At 43.9% G+C, this 27312-nt stretch overlaps 1 long non-coding RNA gene across 1 annotated transcript; it reads right to left on the bottom strand.

Moving 5' to 3' along the window:
- Positions 1 to 1986: 1986 nt before the first annotated feature.
- On the bottom strand, positions 1987 to 27312 carry LOC310847848. The gene is made up of 4 exons (XR_014566054.1): positions 26213 to 27312; positions 20467 to 20552; positions 3763 to 3896; positions 1987 to 2392 (listed from the first exon to the last, which is right to left on the bottom strand). It is a non-coding gene; the product is annotated as an uncharacterized lncRNA (long non-coding RNA).

Below are 27312 nucleotides of genomic sequence, written 5' to 3'. Positions count from 1 at the left end.
CAGAAATAAAAACAATTCACACTTAACCCGTAAGCAGTCCCTACTGATGAGAGGCTTGTAATGCAACCAACGACCACTAGATGGGATTCTGCGACCACAATGCTGGCAAAGACCAAGGCTTGATCGTTCATTGAGGACTCAGAAGCGTACCTGGCAGTTTTTTCCACAGCTAGCTGCACCTTGCTGACTTATGAGAAGTAGAAGCAGCTACCAGTGCTCAGCTCCAGCCAGTCATTTTGGGCTTGGTGTGACTGGACAAACTTGGAACAGAGATTATTTCAAACTATGTTGCCAGTGACGTCTTCCCTCTCATAGGTACTATAGTATGGATGGGGAACCTGCATCCCTCCTGGTGTTACTGGACCACAACTTCCATCATCTCTAGCCATTGGCCTTGCTGGCTAGGGTTGGTGGGAGTTGAAGTCCGGCAACATTGTGGGCCACAGGTTCCCCATCCCCAAATGACAGACAGCAAGGTGCTAGATAGAGATGAAAGGTATGCCTAGAGTAAGCACAGGAACCTCCCAACTGAGGAGCGTGCAAGGAAAACACACTTTGGACAGAAGGAAGAAGAGACTATTTTGTTTTATAGCTAATGTCATTATAAGCATTACAGAGAGGTTGCAGACTTTGAGAGAACTGGGAGAATTTGTAGACATTTAAGCGCTGTTTTAGCTAGAGATGGGTAATAGTTGTACAGTGGTACCTCAGGTTACATACACTTCAGGTTACATATGCTTCAGGTTACAGACTCCGCTAACCCAGAAATATTGCCTTGGGTTAAGAACTTTGCTTCAGGATGAGAACAGAAATCGTGCGGCGGCAGCAGCAGGAGGCTCCATTAGCTAAAGTGGTGCTTCAGGTTAAGAAAAGTTTCAGGTTAAGTACGGACCTCTGGAATGAATTAGGTACTTAAACTGAGGTACCACTGTATGTAGGGATGGGTAAGAAATTTGATTCAGTTCACATTAAAGACAAACCTAGTGCAGTCACACTTTTTGAAACAGTATGCAAACAGAAACACAGGCATTCTTTGACTTTGCACTTACCCAGATTTTGCAATGCATCTCTCCAGCCTAGTAACTCATACAAAAATGCATATGCTATGGTCAAATGTGTGTATAAATGCATAGATTGGTGAAAATAACATACCAAAAAGCACTATATTAGGGGAAATGGCTTTGCATATTAGGAGAAATTTGCACTAGAATACTAATGAATTTTCATGAGGACTTCTTTTTTTAAAAAAGCAAACTGATGTGGAAATGGGGAGAACTTGTGATTGGGAAAATGAGATACAGAGAAACTAAATTGACAGATTTGACCATCTTTGGTTGTGAGTGCGGATGGCATCTGAATTCTAACCATAGCTTAGTGGTAGTGTACAAGAAGGTCACAAGTTCAATCCATGAGTGTCGGGGGGGGGAGGCGAGGCTAGGGGTGCAATTGCCCCTTGAAGAACCACAATCCCCAGATTGCCAGTATTCTTTTTCCCCAAAAGAATAAAGTTCTAGCATTTATAAAACCTGATATATGATGCAAAATGTGCAGGCATTATTCTCATTTGTTTTGTGAGAAACTAGCCAGCTCACACTTTTCAGTATTTTTAGTCAATGAATGAAGTAATAACAATGACTGACATTTAGGAAAGCTGATCTAGCCAATTAGACAAAGTAAAGGCTAGAGTTAAACACCCATTATGTGCTAGATTCTTAGTTTGTTTATAAGCCTTTTCTGATGGTCTTCCCTGGTGGATTGCTGCCCCACAGAAAACAATTGAGGTGCCCAGGATTTTAGTGTAAATTTGATTGGGGAGAACAGTATCATTTCCAAAGCGAAAGGCAGCAGCAAAAATAGGCACACATGACCTTTCAAACTCTTATTACCCCCAAAATAAGGCCTTCACCCAGACACGAAAAACATAGAAATGGAACCAGTTGCAACGCCTCTTGGTTCAAACATTTAGAGGGTAGGGATTTTAGCACAAAATTGGTTGCTTAGTCAGTAAGCACAAGGCAAGGGGGAAAATTCGAGGTACAATGTTTTTAAAGAAAAGCACCCCTGCTTTTAGAGTTGTGACTTCAGTAACACACAGAAGCACAGAAGCAGGGAGGCTATAGCTGGGGGGTGGGGGAAGGTTTTGGATGGACCGATCTGAATTGGGGGCTGGAGGACAAGCTGTGTTTGTTCAGGGGTTACAGATGGAGGAGGCCACGGCGCAGGCTGAATGTATGGCTGAGCTCTGGGTATACAGGGCTGTGAGCTTGCAGAGATATGAGAACAGTGGCCTTGGCTGTATTGTAAAGCAGAGAGGCCCCACAGCAGCCAGCAGCAGCTTAGTGAGAGGCCTGGTGTTTGGTCTGTTCCACATCAATGGGGCGTCCAGCTGTGGCTGAGGATGAAAGAGAAAGAGAGGATTAAAGGATCCCAGGGTCGTCTCTAACCGGCCTAAGACTCACCGGCAGGGCAGTGCGCAGCTTCAGGAAGGTTTCTTCATATGGAAAATATTAGGGTCAGGAGAAAGAGAAGCTTCTCCCTAAAGTGCGGGGGGCGGCACATTTATTCTGACGGAGCCCTAGAATCTTAGAACCAATGAGATCCAAGTCAAAAAAGCCAGTTCCCACTGCCAAGGGAGGGAGGGAAAATTCAACGAGTTTACATTCCAGTGGTCATGTTTACTGGGCTAGATTCATGTCTGAGGCCGAAATCAGTGTTTGCTTAGGAAGATCAGTTCATGCAAATGTAAAACACTAACTGAATCTATATACATTTTGTTCCTTCTACCCCAAACGCACCGCGATTGTCACCTGTAGCACAAATCTTGCCAGACAGGTTCAAAGCTGCCCTGTAGTGTCTCTTGCAAGAAAGAAAAGGGAAAAAAGAGGGGGATATTTGCCTGGCTGGTTTTGATGGGACTTCTTTCCAAAGAAGTGTGCTTGGGAAATGCTGCGTGTGAGTGACATGATTTGGGAAAAGATAGCTCAGGCAATGTTTGGGGTGGGAAGGAGAAAGATCCAAATCCCCTTTGATAATGAAAGACGGAGGGGGGGACACGCAGAGAGTAAAATAAGATATAAAAGAAGGAGAGGGGGGCGGAGGTGGTGAAAGGGAGAGAATGAGAAGAGGAATCGGTGGTGAAATCGGACTGGCCGCTCGCTCCATCGTGCTGTTACGGAGATCACCAGGTGGGGGCGCCGTGCCTGCAGGAAACAGGCGCCTCTTTCGGCCGGTCCACTTCGCTGCAGGATGTTTGTTATTGGCAACAAATTGCTAACAGAAGTGAGAATTGTTGTGCTCTAATCAAGTGAGGGTGAAGTTGGCTGCAGCGGGCCGAGCCTAAAGGGTGTGGAGCAGCCTTCCCCAGTTAGGGAGCCAGCGTGTGGCCCATAGGTTAGAGTTTAGGATAAATAATCTAAAAAGCGAGCGTTTCCTGTCTCCTGTTTTGGCTGCAGGAATCTGGCTGGTTTCATTTACAGCTATTTTCTTTCCCTCTTTTTTTTTTTTTTTTTTTTTTGGTCTTCATGTGGCTATTTCCATCTCATCAGCCACCTCCCTCCTCCCCATTCCCATCCCTCTCTGGCTACTGACTGGTGAGATCTCCGGAGGATTCTTCACCCCAGCGCGCTCCTCCCGAGCTTGATGGATATCATTGAACGGAGTGAACTTTCTTGACCTCGCTTTTATGACAGAGAGAACACACGCCCCTACAATGGTGCGGAGGATGCACACGCCTCACACAAACGCGCACACACACACACTCACACGTCGGAATGTGCGAATGTCTCTGGATTGACGCCTCCCGATATTGTCTGCTCAGTCCAGGTAACTCTGGCAAACAGCCCCAAATCCTCTCCTGCAGCACTTCAGACGTGATGTCCTATGTGTGTGTGCTTTTCCTGTAAGGAAAAAAATATCATTTACGAGCCAACCAGCCACTAGGTGTTAGTGCAGATGTAGGAAGTGAAAGCAAACAAGCATTACTTATAAGCTATGTGTACCCTGATACTGGAGAGAAATGACGGGTCGGCATATAGAAACATCTGGGAGAAACTCTGGAAAGAAAGGTGCTTTGGAGAGATGCCATTTGTTGGAAATAAAGAGTGCCATGGTTTAATGGTAGGAAAGGAAACAGCATGTCACAATATGCATAGCTGAGGGGCTAAGAGACTGAGGTCTGAACAAGGATTCCCTGGCTCACAGTGGCCTTAGGTAAGCTTTCATTTCTCAAGCCTCAGTCTCCCAGCTGTAAAATGGGGATAGCAACACTGACCTGCCTTTTCAAGATTGTTGCAAGGGTTCCTGATATAATGGGCAGATTTGTTCAGAAGTAAATGCCATTGGGTTCAGTGTGATTTAGGCTGCACGCTGATACCCATTTACTTTGGAGTAAGCTCCATTGATGTCAATGGGAGTTACTATCTACAGGACTGTGGCATTAATTCCCAAGGTGTGCTTAGGACCGCAGCTTTAAATGAGTAAATACTAAGCATATTGTTATTTGAAGAGGTGGGTGAATATTTGTGTGCGCAGACATCACGTGCATGTTGGCCAATGGAATAAGCCAATAAGGAATTTAAGAGGAGTGCCCAAGGACCAGAGTGACTTCAAAAGCAAAAGAACACTAATGAAGCCAAATGCTGCATGCTGAGTGCTAGCAGTGGGGTTGTATTTGGTTAACCAGTGGAACTCCTTGCTGTGAAGTGTTAAAAGAAAGCTTTCCGGAGGTTTTCCCCAAAACAGATGTCCTAAATGCATTAGCACATGCCTTCTCCCATGATCTTGGGCTGCAAAGCTTCCTTTCACCCACCTTTTCTGCCCCCTCCTCAGATGCAGCCATACAACAATCTCTTTGTGCCCCCGGTTTGGAAAGCTGCACCTCCTCTGATCCCCTCCCTGGGAAGTCCATGTGGATGTGGGGCTGCCAGGCTGCCTGTCTGAGCCGCTTAGTTAAGAACAATAAACAAACTCCTAAATGGAAGGATATTCTTTTAAACCTGACTTCTTCTGCCTGCCAGGGAAATGCAAACAGCCCAGCAGAGCCCACCTCCTGTCCCCCTGCAGCCCCTGGCTCCGCATCTTTCTTGAAACCCGATCTCCTTCACTTTGGAGCAGCCGAGCCGTGTGGCCTCTGAGTGCACCTTAGCCCCTGACCCTGTCTGGGCCCTCCTGTCCTTTTCCTGACACATGCCAGGGCAGCATACTCACCCAAGCGCACTTACCACTTGTACATCCGCCGATCAGCTTGCTTAGTCACACGGCTAACCACCCACACCTACAGACTGGACATACATGCACTCATGAATGTGAATCGCTTATGAAGGCAAAGGGCACCCTGGCTCCTCTCAGTCATACTCTATACCATTTGCACGTGCACACACACACACACACACACACACACACACACACACACTCATCTAGTGACTTCTTACCCCTTCCACAGACAGTGGTACATGAGGCTGTGTAAAAAGGCATCATGACTACTCATGGCCAATCATTCCATGTGCAATATACATGGCATAAATGTTCGTGCAGGGCACACATGTGATCATCACCCTGTTGAGCCGCATGGGTTAGCAGCAACCAGAATGGGAATTGCCTCCTCTCAGGTGCGGACAGCCAATCTATTCACGTGCGCTTATTCAAGTTGACTCATAGTTTAGGTTTTGAGGGACAACGGTTCGATTCTTGTGGCCCAGATGTTTCGCTTTGTTGAAGAAAGTTTAGCTGGAGTGCTAGACCAGAATGAATAATAAATTAGTCGTCAGCCAGAAAGCCAGCCTGGGATGGAGAGCTGATGTACATTTATTTTGATGTATTCAATTTCTATCCCGCCCTTCCTCCCAAAGGAGCCCAGGGCGGCAAACATCAAAACGTTCAAACAATGTTACATTGAAGATGGAGTCCAACATTTCCACCACAGGTTGACAGCTCATAAGATTTGAAGGATATTTGTGGATCTGAAAACACAAGGTACACATGGCACGAGGAACTGTGATCTTCTGGTGCTCCTACAGCCTTGCTTGCCATATGTTTTGAGAAAATGTACATGCATATGTTGCAGAAAAGACATGGCTGGCCTGAATAGGGAACTTTCTTTCCCTGGAATGTGAAAAATAGCCCTTAGGAGGAGCTGTGACTTTCATGATAGCTTCACCCATTGCAAGCAAAAGACAATATATTCTCTCTCTCTCCCTTGTAGGTTATTTGCATGTTTGAAAACCCATGTATGGTAAACGCAGTGCCTCCCCCCCCCCCCAGCTGGAGCACGGTTCTGGCACCTCTCAGGTGGGCACCACAGTAGGCTGGTGACTTACTGTTAAGAACTTCTTGGTGAGTTGCGACACCTATTTTTCCTGAAATAAAGCACTGGGTAAACATATGTCTGGTCATACCAGTCAACCATATCTCCCAGGCACTTCAATGCCTTTCAAAAGCTACAGAAAAATACACCCATTCTGCCTATGATGGAAACATGGAAGGTCATATTTTCTATAATTTGTGAAGTCTTAGACAGTTGACCCGTCTGCTTCTCAGGAATTGTGTCACCCAACTCTACTAGTATAGTGGGATAAAGGCTTCAGGATATATGTGGCAAGCTCTGAATGAAGCAGAAACTGGATTCACCACATACCCAGTTATTTTTGCCATATCCACACCTGTACAGGGGTGGGGGGCAGCTGGGTACATTTGCCCTGAGCATCAGAGGACTAAGCTGGTTGGGGCCCCCTGCCAGGCTTGTACATTGTCCGGCCCAGACAAGACTCCCATCCCGGACGTCACACAAACTCTGCACAGCCCTGGCCATATCCATGATTAGCTCATGTGGCATATGATGTGCTAAATATTGATGTGCAAAACCAGAGGGTTACACAGAGAACCATGAATTATGTATGGCTGTTAAATGAATTCAAATGTATCCATTTACTTTGAATTGTTCCTGATTTCATTGAAAATAATATAGAGATTGTATTTTCTTCTTCATACAGTTGGAGGGGAGGGTCTCATGTCTTTGACTTGTGGCACTGTGTCCTATTTTCAGGAAAACCAAGCCCACATAAACAAGATCAATTCTGGGCTTATAGCTAATGTAGGTCCAATGTAGGTCAAGGGGAAAATAATCATGGCCTACTTTTGCCTTTGAAATCATCTTAAGTGCGCAGCTTGATATATATGTGGACAAGGAAGTTTGTGGAGATGTTTGTGTTTTCAGGATTTGGAGGTGGTGTGAGAAATGTCTTCCAGCACTTTCCCCCAAACTCTGCAAATCCACTGACCCCTTTCTCTTGGCTTTCTGAAGAAAATTACCCTCCACACAGCATGGAAGCCTTACATAAAACTGTTTGCCACATGCCACTGCCAAATATAAGGCAACCATTTCATCTCAGTCCCTGATGGGCAGTAATAGTTTTATGAATGGCTTGATTGGAATAATAAAAGAAAGTCCAACTCTTCACTGAAGACTAAGCAGTGTACGCCTGATAAGTGTATTTACAGCACAAAGCTGTGCAAGATTGACCTATTATTATTATTAATAATAATAGTATGTCATGCTTTATTTTAGGAAGATCAGTTACTCAAAGGTCATAAGGGCCATAAGGGTGTTAAGGCCATTGACCATGGCCAGGTGTGAGCTGTGGGCCTTGGGGAGCTGAGCTGGAGCCCTTATCCCCCGAGATGCTGCATCTTTGTGGGAAACCATCAGCCTCCGGGGGTCCAAGTAGCTTTGCCTCTCTCAGTGAAGCTCTAGATCCTTCTGTTGTCCCTGAGAGACCCTGAATTCACTCGGGAGAAGGATCCCTCCAACACATCACACAGAAGACTAGCAACCAGACTGTGCCTGGAAAGTGAGGAGGAAAGGTAAGTGTGGATAAGCCCATAATTTGGTATATTTTCAGACCTAAACCCAATTTTGTGAATTCTGGACCTGAAAACTGGAAGCTGTCAGCTCCAAAATGTCAATACGTTTTACATGAAGAATCCAGATCTGTCAACAAAATTCACCTGTAAAATTATTCAGAAGGATTCTGGATGAACTTTGCATTTTGAATGTGTGTGTTTTTCAAAGTGTATCTGGTACAACTCTGTTGGAGGCCAGTACGGTCAAGCACACAGCAGTGGGGCGTGGGGAAGTATTAGTGTTAAATTAAGGCATCGCACCTGGCTTGAAAGAGAAAACTCACGCAATTTCAAATTTAGTGCTTCCTCCAATGCAACTAGAAGAAGCATGTATGTCTACTCAATTTGCATTTATTCCAGTATGGCTGAAGATTTTTGCAGCCTGTTTTGCTACTCTGATAAGGTGGGACTAAGGACCAGTTCCCACTATGACAGCCGCCCACTGCACAGAATGAATGCATGTACGATGAATCACAATCATGTTAAGTGACCTGGCCACTATGGACACTGATTGCCACTTTGCATGCCATGAGGTGAGGCAAGCGGGGGTGGGGGTGGGGAGGAGGAATCTACGCAGGCTGTTTGAATTTGTTCTCCTGGTGGCCATTTGCCACACACATGCTGTTGTCCATTGAAGGAGAAAAACCTGTGTCAGCTAAAAGGCGAAAGGCCAGCTGATCCCAAGAAGGAATGAGCTTGTTTGCTTGCTCGAACCCTTCATGTATTGTTCTTCTTTGCTGCCCATTAAAAAGTTCTGGGTACCTCACAATCAAAATTAAACCGACACATTCATAAAATGGTAAAATTGAGGCTTTGTACATGTTACTGGCTTAAAAAGCAGCTAGGTCATGCTTTTTCTCAATTCGGATCGAAGCCAGTTTAGGGATAAATGCATCAAAATGCAGTGTTTCCTAAGAAATGACAGGAATTTGTGGCTAATGTCATGTGTACATTGCTTCCCCAACCACACTAGATGCAGAATAAAATGGGTGGGTGGGTGGGTGTATATACAGCCATAGTCCCTATCATCCTGAATATGTGGGAGAATACATAGCATCCTATTCCAAGCCAAAAACATTCTCTTGGTTAGCAGAGGGGCTGTGAGGATGGAGACAGTGCAGAATTCCCTGACAGCTCGGGATAGATTTAGTGTTGCTCTTATCATCATCGTTCGTTCTTTGCTTTGATTCCTATTGATCAGTTTTCACAGGCCTTCATTCATATACCTCTGCTCTCTCCCAAGCAGTATCATTTGTCCTTATCTGTCTCTCAGATTTATTTTTCTTCCTTTTTTCTTAACAAAAATGGCTTAACCATTTGCAAAAGCTAAAGAAGGGAATCGCATTCTTTCTGAGCAAAGTTGGCAAAGAACATATCATTCTCTCTTCCTTTCTGCTCTTCGAAACGTGTATGTTTTTTTAAAAAAGAAAAACGGAAGAAAACGTTGGGGTGGGGGAAAGAAATAGTGAGTTTGAAACTGCCTCACATGCCGTAGTCGACATGTCAAAGCTCTTGTCTCCATCCCATTCTTTGCCTCTGCACTGCTTGCAAAGATTCTTCTCTCCCCGACACTCAGCTCCACCTTGTTGTAAATTGACAACGAAAACATTATTAAATGTTCTTAAAGTTCTTCTTCCATTGAAAAAGGGATTTTTACTATATATATATATATATATATATATATATATATATATTTAAAAGCTGAATTAATGTGATTCTAATGTGTTTCTTTTTTATCTTTAGGGGATTGTATGTGGATGATCCCTAATTCTGAAATGAATTTTTTTTTAATTGTTTTAAAACACTTTTGTGAAAGGAAGGGGGGGGGGAATTGTCCTACTTCTTTGGCACATCTTTAACCTTTAAGTACCTCCTGAAAAAATATTTAAAATATATTATACATTTTTAAACAGGGTGCTTTTGACAGGTCAGTTTCAATCCTCTCTCTCTCTCTCTCTCTTCCTTTTTCTTATGCTGTGTTGGAATAAGACAATTTTGCAGCTTGGATTTTTTTGACAGTTAAATTGCAATGTAGGCAGAGAGTGGAATAGGGATCCTGTCTCTTTAACTCTGTAACTAGACAAAGACTTTTTCCCCTTTGAGAGCTGAGCCCGGGATCAGAACTGTCAGATGATCTTCCAGCACTTGGGAGAGTTTGCAAAGTCATAATTATATCTTTTAACCTGTCTTGCTCTTTGCAAAAGAAAGGTCCTATTATATTGAAATGAGATTATTAGCCATCAAATACTTTCTTTCTTGGGATTCTTCCCTATTTTTTTAAAATTCAAATACCTTAGCTACTTTGCAATTGAATTTTTATAAGATTTACTTTATACTAAATAAATGTTCTGTTGCAGCTATTTTGTAAAGTTTTTTTTTTTTGTTAAATGGGTGTTTTCAATATGGGGGGGGGGGGGAGGAAGCTGAATGCCTGAAATGTCATCCATATAATTAAAGGTAGGTAAAGTTTTCAGAGCACAAGCCTTTGTAAAGCTTATTGGGTGAGTTTTTGTCCATAAAATCTTGTTACTTTGTGATTTTTGCTGCCAAAAGTCTCTTTTAAAAATCCTCTCTTTTTCCACATTGCACTCGCTCACCCACCCACCCCTTTCTGTTTCTGTTTTAGCCAACATAAGACATTATTAAAGCAAAGCCAAGATAACCTGGGGTGACGGAAAAAAGGAAAATCCACACAATTAAAATAAATACACAGTGCAGATTAAATGTGTGCTTTGTGAGGTTGACACCTGAAAGGGGAATGTACAAGAAGAAATAATAAAAAAAGGATTCAGATTACTGAAAATAACGGCCAACTCGGGCCAGTTTATCTGAACCCTGAACACTTAACCACTTGTTCATCTTGAACACAAACTGAATAGTCCTGAATTGTCTGATGAACTTGGACAAACCCTCAAGCTTCTTAAAGAGCCCAAATTCTATACAACTGCCATCTCCAACCAGATGTCCCTCAAGATGTTTCTGGATGCAACCCCCCATCCTTCTTGACTGTTGGCTATGCTGGCTGGGGCTGATGGGAGTTGGAGTCAAACAACGTTCAGAGGGCACCAATTCAGAAAATGCTCCTGTACAGCACCATAGAAAGTATGCAGCTTTGGTGGGGGGGGGGGGTATGGAGAAATGTTTAAATACCATTCAAGGGGAACAAAGTGCATTCTAACCACCATGGGGAATGGTTTTGTACTGAGGCTAGTTGGGCTGGATCACAGAGTCCTAGGACTATCCATTCTAGAGCTCCAGGGTTCGTGTTTCCTTCAGGAAATGAGGCACAGCAGAGATTGTGGTGTCATTATGATATATGGTTTATTTACACATGTCAGGGGTTCAGAAGGAGAGACACAGGAGGGGGAGCAAATGGAGAGTGAGGAGGAGGAGTACGAGGGGGGCGCAGGCAGTGACAGTGGCCAGAGTTATTCCACAAGCCTCTCTAGCGAATCGGAGGACTCACAGAAGGGAGCGCCGGTGGCCAGAGCAAGGGAGATTCCAAGGGAGAAACCTCAAGAGGGAGGGGCCAGCGGGGAGTCCCTGAACAGCAGCTGGAGATCAGGGCCAGCGTCTCCACCAGAGCGCAGTGGGGAGGGGGAGTCCCAGGAGTCGGGACCAGTGTCCTCACCACCAGAGGGAGGAGAGGAGTCAGGTTTGGCAACACCCACATCAGGAAGCGGGGAAACGGTCAGAAGGAAAGTCACCGGCTGGGCGCGCGCGCCAAGTTCAAATGTACAGGAGCGCGGCACAGCGGGGAGCCCGGGAAGGGAGCCAGGTCCTAAAGCCCGCCGGAGGGAGGGGCAAGACTCAGGAGGCTCCGCGTCAGAGGAGTCCAGGAAGGAGGGAACCCCAGAGGGCAGAAGGACCCAACGCAGGAAAGAGCAGCGCAAGAGGTGGAGCCGGGCTAGAATCTTAAACTGGTGTGGGTGGAGCAGTGAGTCAGAGGGGACTTAGCCGGTGTAGCGTTAAGACGTGGGCCTGCGCGCCCAGAGCTTGGAAATGGAAACTAAACTTCAATAAAGACTTTTGTATATAATATCCACTGGGCGTTGGTCCTCTGTGAGCTGGGACCTAGCGGCAGTCCTGACAACACATATCACAGAATCAAAGAAATGTGGAGTTTGAAAGGGACCACAAGGGTCATTTAGGCAAAACAGCCTGTGATGCATATACAACCTGAGCCTGAGATGGAGGGCTTCACAGCATTAATACTCCAAATCCATAGCCACAGAGATCAAACATTACTCTCAAAGTTTGCTTTGGCCATGTGCAGCTTGCTGCTTTACTTCTAGGTCACATCACTGCAATGAAACTCTAAACTCAGGCTTTTTCCTTCTAACTATGAGTTGAGGGCTATGGTTAAAGCTATAGTTAAAGCTATGGTTTTCCCAGTAGTGGTGTATGGAAGTGAGAGCTCGACCATAAAGAAGGCTGATCGCAGAAGAATTGATGCTTTTGAATTATGGTGCTGGAGGAGACTCTTGAGAGTCCCATGGACTGCAAGAAGATCAAAACTCTCCATTCTTAAGGAAATCAGCCCTGAGTGCTCACTGGAAGGACAGATCGTGAAGCTGAGGCTCCAATACTTTGGCCACATCATGAGAAGAGAAGATTCTCTGGAAAAGACCCTGATGCTGGGAAAGATTGAGGGCATAAGGAGAAGGGGAACACAGAGGATGAGATGGTTGGACAGTGTTCTTGAAGCTACCAGCATGAGTTTGACTAAACTGCGGGAGGCAGTGGAAGACAGAAGTGCCTGGCGTGCTCTGGTCCATGGGGTCACGAAGAATCGGCCACGACTAAACAACAACAACATGAGTTGAGGGAGCGGTCCCATTCCTTTTCCATCTTACCCAGAGCCCCTTTCCTTTGTTTCCCTTAATGGCCCATCACCCAGGCGATCACCTCAACACAGGAAGCTAGCCTGGCTTATATTTTAACACCTGCTAGATCCAGGGGTTAGAAGGATCTCACATACAGCCAGCTTCCTCTCCCCAAAGCTGGATCCTGAGTCCAAAAGGGCTGGAGCTTAATCTAGGTATAGTTTCTCATAAAGTTCTTCTGGTCCTAGGCATTTCGCTTCCCCCTTTTATTCCATCTTGTTTCCCCTCTCCTTTCGTGGTACAGTGGTACCTCAGTACGTTTCAGGTTACATATTCTTCAGGTTACAGACTCCCCTAACCCAGAAATAGTACCTCGGGTTAAGAACGTTGCTTCAGGATGAGAACAGAAATCGTGCTCCGGTGGCGCAGCAGCGGCAGGAGGCCCCATTAGCTAAAGTGGTGCTTCAGGTTAAGAACAGCTTCAGGTTAAGAACGGATCTCCGGAATGAATTAAATAGGTAACCAGAGGTACCACTGTATTCAGTTGCCTACTTTAATGACATAATTTGCATGCTTTGCTTGCTTATCCAGTTAGATATTTGTCCAGTACTAAAAAACCACCACCTCCCATACACACACACACCCATCCATCTTGAAACGTTGCTCCAGGCAAGGTATTGTGGGTAGTGGTGGTGTGTAGGGTGGGTGGATGTTGTGACTGCTACAAGTGCCAACCAATCAGCACTCTGTGCAACTTGTTTCTCATAGAAATAGGCAGTACTGTACTGATTGCTCCTTAATTTTATTCACCAAAGTTGTATATCTTTCAAAATGGGCATGAATATAGATCCATAGTGGATTCCTCGCTCTGGCTATGTATGTCTTTAAGCAGCCTACTTCTCTGTGTGTCAATGCAGCCTTTCTTCTTTTCAGGCTTAGAGGATGTGTGAGTTCGCCACAAAATCTACCATAATGACATTTATCAAAAGGATCATCTCTGTCCCTCTCCTCCCCACAGACACTGGGGCTTCAGAATCTTAGTGTTTCATCAATTAAATTTCAAAGGCGTGAAATACAGTTCAGTACAAGTTACAGTCTGGTTTATCTGAATGGCTTGGAGGAATTTTGGAAAAGCGTAAGTACTATTTTCATAGTTATGTCGACTTGGGAGCACATATACAATAAACCAGAATAACCAACATGTGGTTCAGCCAATGGTTATTTAGACTGTAACAGTATATAGAGGGCAAAGGCGCTCTCTCTCTCTCTCTCTCTCTCTCACACACACACACACACACACAACACACACACAAACTATATTTGCAGAGCCAAGTAATTAATTCTAGGCAGTAAAACAGCCTTCACCAACCTGGTGCCCTCCATATGTTTTGGACTACAACTCCCATCGGCTGCCACTAGCAACATAAGTGAAGCTGCCCATATCAGAATCAGGTCTATGGTCTAAAATCAAAGATGTCTGCACTTAATTGCACTTCTATATTTTCAGCTGGAGATGTATATACCTTTTATTCCAAAGCTTAAGACTTAAAAGCCATTGTTTAACACATATACATCACTGCCTGCCAGGGCTCCCAAAGATGCATTGCAGTCACAACAAACCTCAGGAAATGGATTAAGAAAAGTCATTTTTTGCTAAGTAAAGTCTGGAGTTTGATCCATTACGAAGGACAGAGGAAGAGGGAGAAAGGAGGAATGTACTACTTGTTTTCTCCATGTACATCCTTGCTGACTCCCACATGGTTCTAAAATAGCTTGAAAAACATCCATATTTTTTTTTTAAAAAAAGCACAATACATGATATCAGAACATTCTAGTTACACCGCTGCCCTTACTGTACAGATCTGATCTTGTACTCCCATCGTTAGGGGTAGTTTTTCTAAGCTTTTTCTTTCTTTCCAAAAACCCAACATATGATTTTAGGTTGAGCAGATAATTGGAGTTGGGCTAAGCAGGCAACAGGTCCAGCATCAAAATGTGGGATCCTGGTCAGCTGCCAGGACTCTATTGCCCCAGCAGTGACCAATTCTGAACTGAGGCCTTCCCTCTCCTGGACTTTTAATGCCTCCCACATAGAATCATTCAAGGAGCATTATGGGAATTAAAATGGCTCCAAGTTGCCAAGCAGGGTTGTGTTCTGCTGATACCAGGGCCTGGTTAGTCTGCCAAGGCCCACCAATATATGAGGGGCCACCCTTGATGGAACTTTCCTCAGGGGTCAAACCTTGAGACCACCTTAGGAAGCAGGGAAAGTGGCTGAACAGAGAGAACTATGGATGGGGAGAGTCTGCTTAACACCTCCCCCCCCCCAAACACACATACATACACCATTTGTTTACTCAAATTCACTCTTCCCAGACTGCCTTTTTCCATCCACAGAGGATAAGATACAGTGACTCTGTACTGCAGGGGTCACCAACCATTTTGGACACAGCTGGAATTTTGAGAAAGTGCCATGGGTGCCAGTCACAAAAAGGCAGCCATGGGGTGTGTGGCATAACACAAAATGTCTGCCAGATGTAAAAAGACAGAAAAATAGACACAACCACAAAATGGTGCTGGCATTCTGCACATCAGTCATCTCCATCAACTGGGGTGGGGTGGGGGGCCAAGGCACCTAAATCAGCCACTGCCACACTCACTCACGGAGAGAAACCCTTTGCACCTCTCCTCTGCTCCTAACAATCCAGGCATCCAATGAAATGTGCGCATGTTTCAATGTAGGAGAGGCTTAAGCTAACAGGAACTGTGCAGGAAAAGCAAACAGTCTCTTGGAAGTTGAACATTTTTGAGAGAATATATGCTGAAACCTTTAGAATGCACCATGGGAGGTACTGGTAGGTACACTTGTGCCCATTGGTGCTGCATCCGTGACCCATGTGTATCCCCCCCACACACACACTGGGGGTGGGAGAGCAGCTGGGGGAGGGGCAATTTTGTCTGGGCTAAAGGTGGAAGGTAAAGCAGCCTTTTCCCCTTGTCAATCCTACACTCATCCTAAAACTACTTGTGACTGCCTTGCATTAATAATAAAAACGTCAGGGGAAAACAAGCAGGTAACATGCAGCTTGTGCCTTTGTTGTAGTGGACTGACAGGAAGTGTGGACCAACCTGAGTATTCTTAGCAAGTGATTTGCATGTTCACAGGGGACCTCACTAAGGCTGGCGCTGTGACTTTACCGGCTTAAAATACAGCAAGGTTATTCCCCCCTGCTGCATTTCAAGTCCTTTTTTACATTGCTGTGCATACCAGAGAGAGAGTGGGGATGTCTTCACCCAAAGCACATTTATCTGGCTTGTTTCCCTGCGCTGAACTCCAATTCACTGAAGCTGTCATCCGCACATGCGCAACGGCTGTCTCAAATGTACACACCTCAGCTTAGCCACAGCTTCTGTTTTCAAACTGAATGGAAGCTGGTTTGACCGGGGGGTGGGTGGGGGGGAAGGAATCATACAGAAGTCTTTCTCAAGAGAATACAGGATACATAAGGATTGTGGCAACATGTGTACCCAGCTACAAACATCAGCAGAGGGAACACATTGGAGCTGGAGTAAACGATAATGTGTACACAGCTTCATTTCAAATGCACTTTGAACTACTTGCTTGAAACTTTGAAAGCACTGGGTGTCTTGCCATGTTTATGCCTTATTCGCAAAAGTGCCATTGCAGTATTATTGCTACAGAATCATACTATGTTAAATAACTCAGAAATAAAGACAAACCCTGCATTGCAGGGGGGCTGGACTAGATGACCCTTGGGGTCCCTTCCAACTCTACAATTCTGTGATTCTAATTTAATTGCATGTGGAACATGGTTGAAGTCAGTGTACATCAGCCTAGGTTGCCAACTTTTAAACCAAGAACTGTACAATAGCAGCTCTGTGATCTGCTGATGCCAGCAAGTCAGTGTCAGTCTCCTTGCTGTGAAAAGTGTCACCTGCTAATTTCTGCATATCAAGCTGCTGTTAAAAGAACAAAAACAGACCTGGCCACTTTATTTTTATTCCCCCCACCCTCTTGGTCAATTGGTAACTCTACGCCAGCTACAGATGTGGCGTGTTATTGTTAAGATATTCTTTGGGCAGATGTCAATTGTAATTGTGACCCGAGATGGTTTTCACTAAATTAAGAATCAATTTTGACTTTCTCTTGAATGGTTACTCATCTGAAGACAGTTAAGAGATGCATTGATGCTGACAGCTTGCTTGGTTACTTTGGCAGCAGCATGGAGCAGAGGGACACCTGGAGCTATTCCTTGAAGTCAGAGAGACTTGCAGGTGTTTACACCATCTATTGAAGAAAGGAAAGAGGGAGGGAGGGACTGGGAGGGAGTCCTAAGGAAACAGCCCCTCTCCCATGATTAAAAGGAGCAAACTTCGTCTTGACAGATTCCGGCTATAACCTTGCACGCTTCCCTTTTATAGCTGTAGCCAACTTGAGTCAGATCCTTGGAATATTAAGCATGATAAAGTTTACTCCAACTCTAACTTTCAGGTTGCAAATGGAATGAAATTCTGGCTTGGGGTCGGGGGGACGGGACCGAAATGCTTCTGCTCTTGTATTTATGCCGAGCTAAAAATAACACATGGACCCCACCTATTCTGAAGGCATGCTTTCATATCCGTAGTCAGAGCTGCACTCAAAAACTCATATTGTGCTAGTCTTTCTGACTTGTCATACTGTGGGAATCAGCTTGAGCTGAGGATCTGGCCCAGAAGGTTTGGGAATCCTCCCTTGTTTGATGTGGCATCCCTTTGTTGCCATTGGCTTAGGTCAGCTACAACATTAGATGGAAAAATAAAACATTTTCAGTGTCTTCATTGTTTCATTTTATAATAAAACATGGATACACCATGTAATACAATATTATTTTAAAAGTTAACAAAACCATATATATATTTTTTTAAGGTTGACCAAATCTCCAACCAGCGTAAATAAACTTTAACTACAATCCTCTGCATGTCTGCAGAAGTAAATCTCATTGAGTTCAGTGGGACTGACTCCCAGGATAGAGTTCATCATAGGATTGCAGCCTTAATTTCATGAGGATGAATGGAAGGGATGGCAGCTTCCAGATCTGAAAACTTGGTGATGGCAACCTTACCACAAAGTGAAATTGCAGTTGTAGTACAAACCCCGTCATAATTGTGCTGCCTCCATTTCAGATACTAGCTCTACCCTGAGTTTTTCTTTAATTTAGCTAACAGAAAGAAAGAAAGAAAGAAAGAAAGAAGGAAAAAGTCTCCCCCTCATTTCTTTCAATAGCAGATGGGATATTTCATGTGGGATAAATATTTGGAATGTGCCTATGTGTTTATAACGTTTGCTGATAGTGTAACTAGAGCCCGGCTGGTCTCGACAGCGGCACCTGATGCTGATGAAACAGTTTTCCATCATCTCATATGGGCCAAGCAACCACAGCACAACAATTAGACCAGGCATGTGAGATCAGTAGCAATGTCTGCCTTGCATCTGCTTTAATTTTTTAAAATAATAACGGGGAGGAAAATAGAAGCAACAAAAATTTGGCTTCATTGTCCCTCAGGAACCTGTTATTCCAGCAGAAGATGGAAAAAACTATGGCACTGACTGAGTCAAGCTGAGCCAGGTTGTATGGCTTTTCAATCTGCAAGTTGTGGGGTCACTCTGTGTACATGGAGGGTGGAAGGGGGATGACTGCCAAACAAACCTTTAGTACCATGTCTTTCAGAGAAACTAGGCCTCTGTGGCATATTTCTCCACTGCAGAGGGACCATTCATGGACCCTGCGTTCTCTTAATCACTTTGCTGTTCCCTGCCTCCACTTCAATTTTAATAAATGTGCATCTTTAGGGGGAAGTATATTTCTCTTCTTTCCCTCTTTAGAATCCTTTTGAAGCAAGCCCAGCTAGGACTACCATCTTTAACGTATTTCATGCTAAACTGGGGGCAGTGAGAGATTAGTTTTTCTCTCTTCCCTTGGACACATTCTGCACTTCCTCTCCAATGTTAGGAAAATAGGAAGCTACCCTCTGCTTACTGAGTCAAACCATTGGTCTATCCAACTCAAATATCATCTATACTGACTGATAGCAGCTCTCCAGGCATTCAGACATGGGTGTCTCCCATCGTTACCTGGAAAAATCAGAGATTGGACATGGGACCATCTGCACGCAAAGCAGGTGTTCTTTCACTGAGATGTGGCTTGTCCTGACCTCTGACCTATGTATGATCCCAATAAACAGATTGTGCAACCACAGGAATTTATAGCTTCAAATGTGCCACCCCTGCCACCTTCATTTTTTGCACATTTAACATTTGAAACCATCTTTGATGCTCAGAAGCTAAACGAGTGAACAGTTGCCATCGAAAACGATCTCCTCTAGAAAACAAATACTGTAAAATAATTAGTGGAGTGGCACTAGTAGATACGGAATTGCTTTCCATGATGTTATATATGTGATGGTCCACTTGCAGGTAGGTGTAAGATATATCACAGAGGAAGGGCGACAGAATTGTTGGTAGGAAGGAACTGGCTTTGCCTCTTGCACTTCTGACAAATGACCTGAAAGCAAAAACATCAGCCAGAACCTCTCCAGTTGGTAACTATATAGTCAAATGTTCTTAGAGTTTTACCTTCCAAAAACTGAAGCTAAAAAACTAATAATATGAGGAGGTTAGATACAGATAGCCCTACTTATTCTTATTTAGGGGTGGGATATGAAAAGGAAACACAAACTCAATTGTATGTGGATTATAATGCAACTAAAAAGAGGGAATCATATAAACTGAGACAGTTGGCTTTGTTACCTTATTGATACCCACAGTGCAATATGTGAAATCTATTACTGTCCTGGACACTGGGTCATGCATTCATAACTGTGATTTTAATCTGCTTTATTATTATTATTGTACACTGCCCAGAGAGAGTGTGCGTCATTATTGGACAACTGATAAATAGAACAAACAAACACAGACATGCACACACACTATTGTAGGTCTTTTGTTTTTACTGGCTTCTGTAAAGCATAGTTGTTGTTGGAGGTAAGGAAACATTTCACTTAATTATAAGGGGCATGCTTTAAATAAAAGAATCTCACAACTGAGGGAATTAGCATGTTATATTGTGGTGTACTGCAACACTTGTGACACTTCCAGCCTCCTTGACAAGGCCTTTGGGCTAACAGCAAAATGATACCATGAGTGGAAGGATGTCCATTATGTTGCCCACTATCTGTTCTATGTCATGGAAATGCCAAAGAAAAGGCTAATAGCAGAAAGCAGAGGACACAGAGTCCAGCAAACTTTTGTAACTGCAGTTGCACTGTACCCCCCCCCCGACAGTAGGGACTATTAGTGATCCCTTTGACTTAAGCATATGTTAGGGTTGCCATACGCCCAGAATTTCCCGGACATAGATGATATTAAGCCGTTGAAAACAGTGTCCAGGCAGAAATCACTACGCTAATGTCCGGGAAAATCCGGACATATGGCACCCCATGTCAGAAGTGTAGATTTTGGCATTTCCCCTTAAAAATAGCCCAGAAATTTATTCGTTTTTTAAAGATTTTGCTCAACAACTTTGCTAAAAAAGCTCAAAACTCAACAACTTTTGTGTCCGGATTTTCACCTTTTCACTCTTTCCTGCACAGTGACATCACCCTAAGAATGGACATATTTATTCATGTATAACATATGAAAGACCAGCTACTTCCCTACAAATCTTATCGGGTGTTAAGTACTTACAGTACTGCAGAACAATATGCATGACCACCAGAATCAAAATTCCCAATCCACATCTTTGCTGCCTTAGCAGTATGCTGGAATGTACCCTAGAATAAGATGCTTCAATTAAAACAATGATTTCAGAGATAGAACCATGTTAAAACAAAATGAAAAAATTCCTTCCAGTAGCACCTTAGAGACCAACTAAGTTTGTTATTGGTATGGGCTTTCGTGTGCATGCACACTTCTTCAGATACCTTTCATGCATGCACACGAAAGCACATACCAATAACAAACTCAGTTGGTCTCTAAGGTGCTACCTAGCAGTTTGAAAGCACGTTCCGGCGGGAAAGGTAAACGGTGTTTCCATGAGCTTCTCTGGTTTGCCAGAAGCGGCTTTGTCATGCTGGCCATATTACCTGGAAGCTGTCTGCGGACAAACACTGGCTCCTCAGCCTATAGAGCGAGATGAGCGCGCAACCCCAGAGTCATCCGCAACTGGACCTAATGGTCAGGGGGCCCTTTAACTTGTAAGGTGCTGCTGGAAGGATTTTTTTAAAAATTTTGTTTCGACTACAGCAGACCAACACGGCTACCTACCTGTATCTAGAACCATGTTAATTTGCTCACAAGCACCCTTCCAAAAAGAAACAAGGAGCAGGCTGCTCCAAAACACATGGTCCAGGGTTTTTTTGTGACCTACAATACCTATAAGCAAATATTATTAGTTATCAGTCTCTTTGCTGGAGTCCAATGAAACCAAAACATAATCTTCTGCTAAATCAGCGAAGGGCTACCAAGGCAGATCAATGGGACTTAAACACAGTTTAACATTGCAACTGGCAATACAAATCACACTATCTGGTGCTCTCACAGACTTTTAACTGTGCTTTTAACTGAATGGAAATCAGGTAGATGCTGAGATGTTGCTATAGTGTCAGTAATGGCATGATTTTGTTGCTGATGCTGGTTTGATGATAACATGATTAGAAGATGCATCGTATAGGCCACTTACTGCCTGAATCCTAATTGATTACATATATATCAGAGACCCGGATCTTTCCGTCTAGCTTATCACAGGAGCAGACATTTTTAATGAAGGTGTGATCGCACAGGAAACATATTTTTCTACCTTAAGCAAAAATTATCAGAGCCAACAAATCAGGCAGCTGTTCAGACAAAGGTGACCCCACTTGCTGCTGAAAAATCCCAGCACTCGTGTGCGAAGAGCCATTGTTTCATCTACGCAAATGAGAAAGACACCTAAGTTTTGGTCAGGCCATTTCAGTATGGGAAGGCTGACTGTTCATGGTGGTGGTGGCTCCCTTTGGTTACCTGACAGCTGGCTTGCCTGCATATGCAGGAATGGGAACAGATGGTCATTGGCTGTGCATATAGATACATATGCTTTATTTTTTGTTTCCATTTCTAGAATGGCCATCAACCAAAGTCCTGCCAGCGCCTTGCAAAGAACAATAAAATACCTTTATGGTGGGTTGGCTGGCTGGCTGGCTGACCACTTCAGTTTAGCATACACTATTAGTGTGGATGTTCTTTAGTTATACATGTATGTGTAGCACAAAGGTTGTAGGTTTCAATTTGGGGTTATAAGTGTAAGATGGAATGATGCTTGTTTGTGATGTGAGTATGTATATTATGGGACTTCTGGTTCAGCTATGGAGTTAGGAACAAACCGGACATAATAAGGAAGATGTGGAATTGAATCTGCCCACCCCTTTTATGACTTTAAAGCAGCTGTGGAGGCAGGGCTCCATTTGGCAGGTGGGGTGTTTAACCTTTCCCATCTCCCATTTCCCATCTCCCACTCTATGAAGCCCAGTTTGTGGGTAGAAGAAAGAGAGAGCACACAACACCTATACCTTGCTTCTTCTTCTCCTCTAGCCAGGCTAATAGTTGCTTTGAGGGGTGAGGCTAAACTATTCCCTCCCTGCTGCATTACTGCTCTCACCAGAAGCACATTGTCAGGCTTCAGGGACTTGGCTTCCTCTCCCCCTTTAGCAGTAGATAAGCAGAACAAAGAGAAAAGAGTCTCTTACCAGTTAGAAATTTTTAATTATCACAGTGGGAGAACAAAGAATCCATTCCTAGGAATTAAGGTGCTCCCAATTAAGGGTTCCACCCACTTCCTCCATAGCCATCCACGTCACTACCATGTCTTGCAACCTGATCTTATAACCACTGTGCTTTCTGTGCTGCCACCTTATCTGCTCTTCTTGACCTTGGGCTGAGTGGATGGACACTTTCCAGCAACAGTGAGTCTGCCAACACACTCTCTCTCTCCCCCAGTTCTTCTTCTCCTAGCTGTTCACCACCCAGTACTTCCCAGCTTCTGCCTTCTGAACGATGTCCCTCTGCAAACCACTGTTCCAAATCTATACTGTCCTCCTGCTCCTGGGAAGATTCAGGATCCTGATCCAGGGGAAGGGGAGGCTCCCACCATTCCTCCTTAGTGCAGCCCTCCTCAGCACGGTCCCTGACACACATGCACCATATGCTTGCCTCTTTTTAAATTGCTTATTCCAACTTTGCTTTATTTGCTTATTTTTGATCTGTGGGATAACCAGCCTCATATAACTAACATGCTTAAGTCAAATTAATGTGTGAAGGGGTTAATGCCATAGAGTAAGCTGTCCTACTAGGCTTAGCTAGGTCACCTCCTCTCACCTTGGGAGGAAGGTAGTCAAGCCTATTGTACCTCAGTCTAGGCACAAAGCTCATCGTGTGAGGAGGTTTGAGCAGGTTGCTGCAGCTCAGACTGCATGGCTCTTACAAGCCACTCTTGAGTCCCTATACCAATAGTATTTCACCACTGTAACTAAGCCAAATTTCACTGCCTGTACAACTTTTTCAGAATGCTGTATGAAAAAGTACATAAATCTGACCTTTGGAGAGTTTGTAAGTAAACCATTTTTAACTTGCTAAATGTGTGGTCTTTTTCTCTATGCTAGAGGAAGAGGGAAGTTTTGGAACTCACAAGAGCATATTTTAAAAGTCTAACAGCTTATATTTCCATGCTGCATATTTTGTGATTTTAAATCTCTGCTAGGGTTCTCTCAGCAAAGAGTATTTGCCCCAAACTTGGATCCTGGCACCCAGGGTTTTTATATACCTATTGTTTTCCTTGTATCAACATGATCATGGATTGCCCACATCGTATCTTGTTTAGCCCTTAGAATTTGTGTAGATGGGCAGTTTTTGCGTAGCACATATAGAGTATGGACAGCTGCATGTGTAAATGATTTCTGTGTGGGAAGGCGAGACGGGTCATGGCATACGTTGGCTGCTGTCGTTCAAAGGCCACATAAAGGAGTTGTGGTAGATGAAGACATTTTTCTTTGGTTGTGTGAGTAAGGCTGTGTGTGTGTGTGTGTGTGTGTGTTGTTTCATTAGTGGGGTGGTCTTGGAAGGTGCTGTTGGCACGTGTAATCCTGCATAGACTTCTCTCTATTAGTCTCCAAAGGAGCTAAAATCTGGAGGGATAAGATGCCGGAGTCGCAGCCAAAGGCTGTAAAATCTGAGGTTGAAATGTAAAGGAAAAAGTGACAAGGGGAAAGGGCGGTCTGCTCCACCTTGCAGAGGCTGTACTGGAATGTGTTTGCATGCCAGGGTATGCAGTGCCTGAGTGTGTGTTAGCAGCAGTGTTGAGTTAGTAATATGAACCCTATACAAATACCTCCAGGGCAGACAGGTCCATTTCAGGCTGTGTTTATTTAATAAAGAGCCAGTGAAGTAACTGCAATTTCATTGTCAATTTACTAATGCGTTACAGTTATGTTTCTTAACCTCATTGTTTGGGCTCAGAAGCCAGCGCTACCCAGCCAATTGCCCCCCACCATTCCCCCTTTGAGTGTAAAACACATTTTATTATGACTAGAATGTCTTCTATTTATTAAAAGCGGGGATTAAAGACCCTCACCAACTCCCCTCGACACATATACCCAACTAGGCGATGGGCTGGTTTATTAAGCTAATGAAAGCATCTCACTTATATACATTTACTTAGGCACCTTCATATTTGAAAAGTTTATCTGGGCAGAACGCAACTGAAAGGAAAATGTGGCTGAAAGGAGAATTGTCTGTCTTTGTGGTTTGAGGAAGTTAGTCACACTCTTTTGGATGGGAATTCTGGATTGAAACAATGTCCAGGAATATTTGTACATTAGCGCAACACACAGCGTCTCTCCACAAATCCTACCCCCCCCCCCGCAACAAATTTGTTGCCTGGCAGAGCCATCCCATGGTCGTTGGTATGCTGCCGGAACACCAACATCTTGTACAACTTCCAGAAAGTGATAGCATCTAATAATTTTACAAAACAAACAAAAATTGGCATAATGTCAGCATAACATAACTGGGATCCTCTGTGCTCCCAGAAGCAAAGCTGAAAAGAAAACAGTATCACTTTAAGCAAGAGACAATAAAGCATCAGACACACCTCTAGCATCCATGGGAATGTAACCAAGACCCATACATAAAAGGTGACTATTAAGTAGTGGGTTGACAAAGCAGACGACACAGAGGTTTTTCCAAATGGTTCTTTATAGTAAGCTGGAACTGAACTGAACAGTAAACAGCTCAGCTTTTATAGGCAGTCGGCTGTCAACATTGTAACAACAACAACACAGGGTTTCCCACCTAAAGTAACTGACATGGACCTGAGTGAAAACTATATACATGATACTCCTGGTGGCCAGGGTGAGTACTTCAATACATAACAGTGACATATCACCTTTTCAAAATCTTGTGGTTCATTTATTTCAAGGCCGCTTTTCAGGATTGCCCCTTTCAAGGTAGCCCCAAACATGTTAATAACGAACAATAACACAAACAATCTAAAATGAGGGTTCTTAAGCTTTCTGTCTCCAGGGCCTACTTGAAGTGACTGAAACTTTGTGAGGCCTACCAGTCACAAAATGGTGCAGCTGGAGCCATGTCAAGTTACAAAATGGTGACAGCGTTTAGCATAATCAGCTGACAATTACTGGCATCATTTTCTACTGGAAATCACAAAATTCTTTGCTACAGCATTTTCCTTGTGGTAAAGAGTTCCGTAGTCATCTTTCCTCATGTTAAATACAAACATTAGCTTGGGAAGGATTTTAATACAGCTTCCTATTTTAAGAAGAATTTGCTGACTCAAAAGCTCTAAGTATAGAGGTGTTTCAAATTATTGTTGTTGTTGTTATTAAAATTTGTATACCACCCTCATCTGTAGATCTCAGGGTGGTTCAAACATAAACATATATATTTTCGCCTCCACCTCATGGCTCTCAGTTTTTATTCATTTCTTGAAATTTATTCTCTTCTCCTCTCACACTGCTAGTTTCTTCTAGCCTTTCTTTTGCTTGCACTTCCTTCTGTAACACCTTCACTATCTTAAGCCATTCATTTCTACTCCCGGTTTACTATTTAAAAATAATGAACTTTTATCTGTTTCTGATTTTGCCTTCTCTGGCATTTTCCCCTCAGAGGAGGGAGTCCTCCTCTCCCTCTCCCATTCTTCTTCTCAGCCACCTTTACTCGCCATGCTGGGAGTTGCTGGTGCTGACATCAGTCCAACCAAAAGGCGACCATACAGTCAGAAATCTGGGTGGATTGCGGCAATGAGCGGTCCTTGGCCCACCATTTGAGAGACACTGATCTAAAACACAATACTGTAACACCTCTAAAAAACATCACCACAGCAGATAAAAACAACACCAGCAGACTGAAACAAAACAAACATAAAGAAATTTGGAATACTGACTGGAGTCTAGAGAAGGGGACGCGAAAGGAAGAAAATATTGATGGTTTGAAGAGTTCTTTGGCAGCTGTGGCTGTGGATATATTACTGTTTATACTCTGGCTCCAGTGTGCTCCCACTGCTGGGTTGTTTTTTTGAATCTGTGTATTCACACTGCATTACCTATGATCAAGAGGTAGCCCATAGTTTCTTGCTAAATACTGCCGTTTCATGAGTTCTACCCCAAACCAGCTACAATCTGACTTGAAAACAGTAGCTATATTCCATTCAGGTTCCCTGTGGGCAGGTGGTCCTACATGTCTGACATCAGCATGGGTGGAGGAGCACCTCACTTCCCACCCACTTTTCTCAAAACCAGGGGTGTATGGGGAGATGATCACAGCAATAATGGCAACCTGGTTTCTGCCTCCGCGCTGGGCTCCTGCCGCCCAGACAGGGCAGTGATGCTCTTGGCTTGCAGCCCAGGCTTGGTGAGGGGGAAGAAGGGATCTGGGAATAGCCAGAGCCCTACTGAACTCAATGAGACTTGTTTCTGGGTAGTCATGAACAGGTTTGCTCTGTCAGGCTGAAATCCTATGCTTTTACATTTGTTTAGAAGTAAGATGACAGCTGCACAGAGTTGGGGGTGGGCAGAGAGGTGGGAAAGCACCCAGGGAATTCACATCAGGTGAGGCCATCTCTGCCCCTTTCCCACCCACTGGTGTGGTCAAACAGCATCAAAGAGCAGTGTAACAATGTGCAAAATTGAACTGAAACACAGGAGGGGCAATCTTGCTGCATTTTAAGCTGGTAGTGTTTACACAGCCTTAATCTTAGGGTACGATCACTTCTTTTTTAACGACTTAATTTTTCAGTTAGGGTACAGACATTTCTCATCCCTTAAAAGCAGAGGAAATAGTATGATTTACAGCATAGGGTGGCAGGGAGAGCAAAGACCTATTCTGTTTTATTTCCTCAAAATTTCAAATATGACTCCTATTACCAGGTAGAGGTATGTGGATTTAAATTTGTGTTTAAGTCAGTGGAAGAATGCCATTTGCCCTGTCTCAAAATGGAGGACATTTTCAGCCCTCTCTGGCCATCCCAACGGAAAGGGGAGTTGT

The sequence above is a fragment of the Podarcis gaigeae genome (assembly GCF_964106915.1).
Source record: "Podarcis gaigeae genome assembly, chromosome: 6".
NCBI lineage: Eukaryota > Metazoa > Chordata > Lepidosauria > Squamata > Lacertidae > Podarcis > Podarcis gaigeae.
Note: the sequence above shows the minus strand (reverse complement) of the source record. Positions and strands in the feature narration are given on the sequence as shown.